Below are 8,863 nucleotides of genomic sequence, written 5' to 3' on the forward strand. Positions count from 1 at the left end.
CTGAGAAGACAAATACACCTACCATGTTCTAAGAACAGTAAGGAGGTCAGTATGGCTAAAACTGAGTGGGAGAATACAAGAGTAGTAGGAGATGAGGCTGATAAGTAGCAGAGGAGCCAAATCATGTAGGTTCATGTAGGCCATGGTAGACTTTGGCTTTTACTGTGTGTGAAATGGGAAGTCGCTGGAGGGCTTAGAGCAGATGTATCTTACTTACATCACAACAGGATCACAATCACATTGGCTGCTGTGTTGAGAATACACTGTAGGGAGCAAGGGTGAAAGCAGGGAGACCAGTTAGGAAACTTTTACAAATAGTGCCTTGGATCACAGTGGTAGCAGTGGAGGTGGTAAGAAGTTATTGGCTTCTGAATATATTTTGAAGGTAGAACCAAAAGGATTTCCTTACATGAAATCCAGATGGCATGAAAGAAAAGACTGACTCATTTGACAAGAAAAGCATTCACTCATTCTCAAACTGCTTTGATGGTTCATTCTTCTGTAGTGGATCTTTAAATGTTAGAGTTTCCCCAGCTTTATCAGTAGACCCTCTTGTCTTTTCATTCTGTCCTTACTCCTTAAGCAATTTCATTCATACCTAGGGTGTTAATTACAATAAATATCCCTAAGACTCTCAGATTTATATTTCTATGCCAAATCTTAGTCTTGAGCTCCCCAACTTGCATATCCAGCTTCCCACTTGACATTATCACTTGGCTGCCTTAAATTCATTCACTTATTCCCTTAATGAATATTTATTGAGTACCAAATATGTGTTAAGCACTATAATATGGGCTGGTATACAATGGTGAATTAATAAAACAGACTTGGCCCCCTGCTCTCATGAAGCTTCCAGTCTAGTGAGGATGGGGGTCGGGGTGGAGAGAAAATAAACAAGAAAACAAACAAAAAGTGAAAGTTGCTATAGAAAAACAAGTTGCAGTAATACAGAATAAAAAGTATATATGTGCAAGGGGAGGAAATCTACTTAGAATAGTCAGAGAAGAGCTTTCTAAAGAAGTTTCATGGAAGCTGAGAGTTCAAGGATAAGAAACAACCACCCATGAGAAGAACTGTAGAAAGAACACTGTGGGGCCAGGTGCGGTGGCTCAAGCCTGTAATCCCAGCACTTTGGGAGGCCAAGACGGGCGGATCACGAGGTCAGGAGATCAAGACCATCCTGGCTAATACAGTGAAACCCCATCTCTACTAAAAAATACAAAAAAATAGCCAGGCGAGGTGGCAGGCGCCCATAGTCCCAGCTACTTGGGAGGCTGAGGCAGAAGAATGGCGTAAACCCAGGAGGCAGAGCTTGCAGTGAGCTGAGATCCGGCCACTGCACTCCAGCCTGGGCGACAGAGCGAGATTCCGTCTCAAAAAAAAAAAAAAAGAAAGAAAGAAAGAACACTGTGGACAATAGCAACAGATATCGGGGGAAACCCCACCCCCGATATTCAATGTGGGTTCTTTTCTGTTTCCTAAGCGTCGACTGGTCTGAGAAATAAAGGGAAAGAGTACAAAAGAGAAATTTTAAAGCTGGGTGTCTGGGGGAGACATCATATGTTGGCAGGTTCTGTGATGCTCCCTGAGCTGTAAAATCAGCAAGTTTTTATTAGCGATGTTCAAAAAAGGGGAGGGAGTGTACAAATAGGGTGTGGGTCACAGAGATCACATACTTCACAAGGTAATAAAATATCACAAAGCAAATGGAGGCAGGGCAAGATCACAGGACCACAGGACGGGTAGAAATTAAAATTGCTAATGAAGTTTCGGGCATGCATTGTCATTGATAACATCTTATCAGGAGACAGGGTTTGAGAGCAGACAACCGGTCTGACCAAAATTTATTAGGTGGGAATTTCCTCATCCTAATAAGCCTGGGAGTGATACAGGAGACCAGGGCTTATTTCATCCCTTCATCTTCAACCGTAAAAGACAGCTGTCCCCAAAGCGGCCATTTCAGAGGCCTACCCTCAGGGGCCATTCTCTTTCTCAGGGATGTTCCTTGCTGAGAAAAAGAATTCAGCAATATTTCTTCTATTTGCTTTTGAAAGAAGAGAAATATGGCTCTGTTCCACCTGGCTCACAGGCAGTCATAGTTTAAGGTTACCTCCCTTGTTCCCTGAACATTGCTGCTATCCTGTTCTTTTGTCAAGGTGCCCAGATTTCACATTGTTCAAACACACATGGTCTACAAACAATTTGTGCAGTTAACGCAATCATCACAGGGTCCTGAGGCAACATACATCCTCCTCATCTTACGAAGATGATGGGATTAAGAGATTAAAGTAAAGACAGGCATAGGAAATCACAAGGGTATTGATTGGGGAAGTGATAAGTGTCCATGAAATCTTCACAATATATGTTCAGAGATTGCAGTAAAGACAGGCGTAGGAAATTATAAAAGTATTAATTTGGGGAACTAATAAATGTCCATGAAATCTTCACGATTTATGTTCTTCTGCCATGGCTTCAGCCAGTCCCTCCGTTTGGGGTCCCTGACTTCCCGCAACAGCAAAGGCTCTGTTGAGGAAAATAATTTCATGTATTTGAAGAACTGAAATGAAGCCACTATGGCATAGTAATCAAGGAGTAACAGTGATAAATGATTAAGCTGGAGGGTTAGGAAAGTGTCAGATCATCCAGAACCTTGTAATTATGGCTGAGAGTTTGGGAATTTAGTCTAAGAACAAGAAACCATTGAAGGGCTTTAATCCAGGAAAATAATTTGAGCTGATTTGTGGGTTTTTTGTTTTTGTTTTGAGACAAAGTCTCACTCTGTTACCCAGGCTGGAGTGCAATGGCACTATGCCAGTTCACTGCAACCTCTGCCTCCCGAGCTCAAGTGATTCTCCTGCCTCAGCCTCACCAGTAGCTGGGATTACAGGCACATGCCACCATGCCCAGCTAATTTTTGTTTTTTTTTAGTAGAGATAGGGTTTCACCACGTTGGCTAGGCTAGTTTAGAACTACTGACCTCAGGTGATCCGTCCACTTCGACCTCCCAAAGTGCTGGGATTACAGGCGCGAGCCACTGCGCCCAGCCTGATTTTTGTTTTTGAAAGATCACTCTGGCAGCTGTGTGGAGAATGAGTTACAGGGGGCCAAGTGTGGAAGCTGGAAAACCACTTAGGAGTTAAATCCAGTGTTTTGAGTGAGAGATGATGTGACTCAGACTAGGTTAGTGGTCATGGAGATGGAGAGGAGTAGATAGATCAGAAATATATTTAGGAAGTTGAAACAATGCACACTAGCCTAGCTAAGAACATGGACTCCAGTGATAACCGCCTGGCTTGAAGTGCAGCTCTGCCACTTCCTAGCTGTGTGAATTTGGGCAAATCCATAATCTCTCTGTGCCTCAGTCTCCTAATTTACAAAATGGGGATAGTCATATTTATAGGAAGTGTGAGGATTAATATTCACAAAGCATTTAGAACCATTCCTATAGCACAGTAAGCACTATATTAATTGTTAGCTATCAATAATGATAGTGGATGGCTGGGTGCGGTGGCTTATGCCTGTACCCATCACTTTGGGAGGCCAAGGTGGGAGGACTGTTTGAGCCCAAGAGTTCAACACTAGCCTGGGCAACAGAGCAAGACCCCATCTTATTTAAATATTAATAATAAATGATAGTGGATTGACTGTGGGGAATGAGGGTGGAACCAAAGGTGATTCCAGGTTTTGGCATGAGCTACTGGATGTTTTCTTGAGATACTAGGGTGGCAAAACCTCAGTTTTGGTGGAAGCCACTAATTCATTGTCCACATCAACTGGAAAAAGTCATAGATTTTCAATGGAGTAGATTGAGTCTGTTATAAAATTCATGATCACAGATGTCAAATGACGGACCCATATATCACCTAACAATTCTACTTTACACCTTTGGTCAATTCACTGTCCTACCTTCTGCAATCATTTTTGTTAAACCTATTCCATTCTTCTGTAACCTTCTACTCCAGCACCAAGTCCCCTCTGCACTCACACTTTTAATATTTGACCCAACTCCTATTTTACAGAGAAAATAGAAGCCATCTGATAGGAACTCCCTTGTCTTCTGGTTACCAAACATATATATCTACCCATCTCTGTACCCATCCTATCTTCTTTTCCTCCTGCTACACAGAATAGTGATTCCCAAAGTGTTGTTAGTTCCCTCAGAATAGCAGCATCACTACCGCCTGGGAAATAGTTAGAAACGCAGATTTGCAGCCTCATCCCTAACCTACAGAATCACAAACTCTGGGGTAGGGTGAAGGAAGGGGCAGCATTCTATGCTTTAACAATCCCTCCAGGAAGATTCTGATGCACTCAGCTTAGAGAACCACTGCAATAGAAAAAAAATAATACCTTCTCTCATTACAGCCTACCCTTCTACTTGTACTTCGGATAATGTCCTCCCTGTCTTTTTTTTTTTTTTCTTTTTTCTTTTTTGTTTTTTTGAGAGGGAGTCTCGAGTCTCACTCTGTTGCCCAGGCTGGAGTGCAGTGGCACGATCTCGGCTCACTGCAAGCTCCACCTGCTGGGTTTACGCCATTCTCCTGCCTCAGCCTCCCAAGTAGCTGGGACTACAGGTGCCCGCCACCACGTCCGGCTAATTTTTTGTATTTTTAGTAGAGACGGGGTTTCACTGTGTTAGCCAGGATGGTCTCGATCTCCTGAACTTGTGATCCGCCCGCCTCAGCCTCAGCCTCCCAAAGTGCTGGGATTACAGGTGTGAGCCACCACGCCTGGCCATGTCTTCTTAAGAATTTTATATAATTAATTGTTCTTTTCTTCCCTCCTGTGTATTCAACCACTCCTTCTCAACTGGAACTTTCTTGTGTACATAAACATGCTCAAACCTTTCTCATATACAAAAACTCCTCTCTTAATGGTTCATCTCCTTCTAGCTACCTCATGATAGTTTTCCTCTCCTCCACAGCCAAACATGTTAAAAGAGTTGTCAGCATAAAAAAGAAAGGAAATCCTGCAGTATATGACAGCATGGGTGAATTGACATTATGCTAAGTGACATAGCCAGTCACAGAAGGACAAATACTGCATGATTCCACTTGTATGAAGTAGCTAAAATAGTCAAACTCATAAAAGCAAAGAATAGAATGCTGGCTGCCAGGGACTAGGGAGGGGAGGAAATGTGGAGCTGCTAATCAATGTGCCTTAAATTTCAATTGTGCAAGATGAGTAAGTTCTAGAAATCTGCTATAAAACATTTTGCCTATAAATAACAATACTGGGCCAGGCATGGTGGCTCACACTTGTGATCCCAGCACTTTGGGAGGCCGAGGTGGGCGGATCACTTGAGGTCACGAGTTCAAGACCAGCCTAGTCAACATGGTGAAACATCATGTCTACTAAAAAACATACAAAAATTGGCCGGGTGTGGTGGTGTGCACCTGTAGTCCTAGCTACTCAGGAGGCTGACCCACAAGAATTGCTTGAACCCAGGAGGCAGAAATTGCGAAGACCTGAGATCATACCACTGCACTCCAGCCTGGGTGACAGAGCAAAAATCCGTTTCAATCAATCAATCAATCAATCAATCAATAAAACATAAAAGTTCAAGTAGTGTCTATTACATTTTTATTTCATTTTATTTTATTTTTAGATATAAGGTCTCACTAAGTTGCCCAAGCTGCCTCAAACTCCTGGGCTCAGGCAATCCATCTGCCTCAACCTCCTGAGTAGCTGGGACTAAAGACATGCTCCACTGCACATAGCTGTCTATTATAATTTTTTTTTTTTTTTGAGATTTGAGATGGAGCTTCCCTCTTGTTGCCAGGCTGCTGGAGTGCAATGGCACAATCTCGGCTCACTGCAACCTCCATCTCCTGGGTTCAAGTGATTCTCCTGCCTCAGCCTTTGGAGTAACTGGGATTACAGGCGCATGCCACCACGCCTGGCTAATTTTACATTTTTAGTAGAGACAGGGTTTCACCATGCTGGTCAGGCTGGTCTAGAACTCCTGACCTCAGGTGATCCTCCTGCCTTGGCCTCCCAAAGTGCTAGGATTACAGGCATGAGCCACGGCACCCGGCCTGTCCATTAGAATTTTAAATAAGCATACCCTTTTTGTTGTCTACCCTAGAGAAGAACCATCATACAGGCCCAGGGCAGCATGTATGAGGCCATTTTTATTTTGCAGAATTGTTAGCGACTGGGAAAAAAATGAAAACAACTTAAATGACCATCGGTAGAGGAATGGCCAAATAAATTATGACATACTCATATAATATCAAGTATCTGTTAAAATAATGCACTAGTTTATTCTATACGTCATGTTGTACTATACATAATGTGTATGTGTAAATGATATGTATATGTAAAATTATACTATACATGATGATAATATGTTACTACTTAGAAAAAAACAGCAACGACCCACACCAAACAAATAACAACGATTACCTCTGAAAGGTGGAGGAGAAGACTAGATTGGTGGCAGTGGTTAAAGGTGATTTTAGTCTTCTCTGTAATATATTAATTTTTAATTTAATTTTATTAATTAATTTATTTTTGAGGCAGGGTCTTGCTCTGTCATCCTACCATGCCCAGCTATTTGTTTTTGTTTTAGTTTGTAGAGACAGGGTCTCGCTATGTTGCTCAGGTTGATCTCAAACTCCTGTCCTCAAGTGATCTTCCCATCTTAGCCTCCTCAAATGTTGGGATTACAGGCGTGAGCCATCACACCCCCTTGTCTGTTTCAGTTTTTAAAAAGAAGAATATATATATAATTGTTGTACTTACGTTATTAAAAACAAATAGAATGAAAGAAAGCGTTGTCTATACCAACTACCTCCATTTCATCATCTCTCAATTCTCAACTGCTCCAATTTGACTTTTATTCTGATCACTTCTCACAAATAGCTCTCCTTCATGTCACCAATGACATTCACATCACCAAATTAAAAAATATATATATATATATAAGAAAATTAGCCAGGCGTGGTGACATGCACCTGTGGTCCCAGATACTTGAGAGGCTAAGGTGGGAGGATCACTTGAGCCAGGGAGGTTGAGGCTGCGGAGAACCATGATCCTGCCACTGCACTCCAGCTTGGGTAACAGAGACCTTGTCTCAAGAAAAAAAAAAAAGGAAAAGAAAAAGAAAAAGAAGTAGTCCTACCAGATTGCAGCCACCCACTCTCATGACCTCATTTTACCTAATTACCTCTTTAAAGACTGTCTCTGGCCAGGCGTGGTGGCTCACACCTGTAATCCCAGCGCTTTGGGAGGCCGAGGCGGGTGGATCACGAGGTCAGGAGATCAAGATGATCCTGGTTAGCATGGTGAAACCCCGTCTCTACTGAAAATAAAAAAAAAATAAAAAAATTAGCCGGACGTGGTGGTGGGCGCCTGTGGTCCCAGCTACTTGGGAGGCTGAGGCAGGAGAATGGCGTGAACCCAGGAGGCGGAGCTTGCAGTGAGCTGAGATTGCGCCACTGCACTCCAGCCTGGGCGACTGAGCAAGACTCCCTCTCAGAAAAAAAAAAAAAAAAAACTGTCTGCAAACACAGTCACATTCTGAGGTTCTGGGGATTAGGATTTCAATATATAAATTTTGGGGCAGGGTGACACATTTCAGCTCATACCATGAAGTAACTACAAATGGCCTTTCTGCTGGTCCTTCCCTATCTGGTTTGGCCCTTCTGTTATCATATCTTCATGAAGTAGTGAGAGGAGCTGATAATATCACTGCCCCTACTCCACAACATGCACATACACTCACGTAGTTGTCATTCTCCAGTGACTTTCCAATGTGTTTAGAATAAAGTCTTCCTTTTTTTTTTTTTTTTTAATAGGGCCTACAAGACAATAGTGGTCTGACTTCTGCTGATGCACTTGTTTCCTTGCCTAAAACACTTCCCCCTAACCCAACTGGTCTGCTAACCTAATAATTTCACATGTTCTTTGAAATCTGGATTACTGCCCCCACCATTGAGTCAATTCTTTGTTTTTAAAATTGCCTTTATTAAAGTATATTTTACATATAAAACTCACCCATCTTAGGTGTATAATTCAATGATTTTCAGCAACTTTACTAAGTGGTGCAGTCATCATGAAAAATCAGTTCTAAGACATTTGTGGCCCCCAATTACTAGGGGTGCAAAAGTAATTGCAGGCTGGGCACAGTGCCTCACGTCTGTAATCCCAGCACTTTGGAAGGCTGGGAGGGGCGGATCACCTGAGGTCAGCAGTTTGAGACCAACCCGGCCAACATGGTGAAACCTTGTCTCTACTAAAAATACAAAAATCAGCTGGGCATGGTGGAGCATGCCTGTGATCCCAGCTACTCTGGAGCCTGAGGCAGGAGAATCGCTTGAACCTGGGAGGCAGAGGTTGCAGTGAGCTGAGATCGGGCCACTGCACTCCAGCTTGGATGACAGAGCAAGACTCCGTCTCGGAAAAAAAAGAAAAAGAAAAAGAAAAAAATGAATTGCGGTTTAGCCATTGAAAGTAATGGCAGCCAGGCTTGGTGGCTCATGCCTCCAATCCCGGCACTTTGAGAGGTCAAGGCGGGTCTCTACTAAAATTACAAAATTAGCTGGCTGTGGTGATACATGCCTATAATATCAGCTACTTGGGAGGCTGAGGCACAAGAATCGCTTCAACCCTGGAGGCAGAGGTTGCAGTGAGCTGAGATCACGCCACTGCACTCCAGCCTCTGCAACAGAGCAAGACTCCATCTCAAAAAAGAAAGTAATGGCAACAACTGCAATTATTTTTGCACCAACCTAATAAGTGCTCCCTCATGCCCATTATTAGTTAACCCTGTACCCAGCTCCAGTGCCAGGCAACTACCAATCTACTTTCTGTCTATAAATTTACCTTTACTGGACATTTTATTTTATTTTATTTTATT

This window comes from Trachypithecus francoisi, unplaced genomic scaffold, assembly GCF_009764315.1.
Source record: "Trachypithecus francoisi isolate TF-2019V2 unplaced genomic scaffold, Tfra_2.0 Lachesis_group6, whole genome shotgun sequence".
Classification (NCBI taxonomy): Eukaryota; Metazoa; Chordata; class Mammalia; order Primates; family Cercopithecidae; genus Trachypithecus; species Trachypithecus francoisi.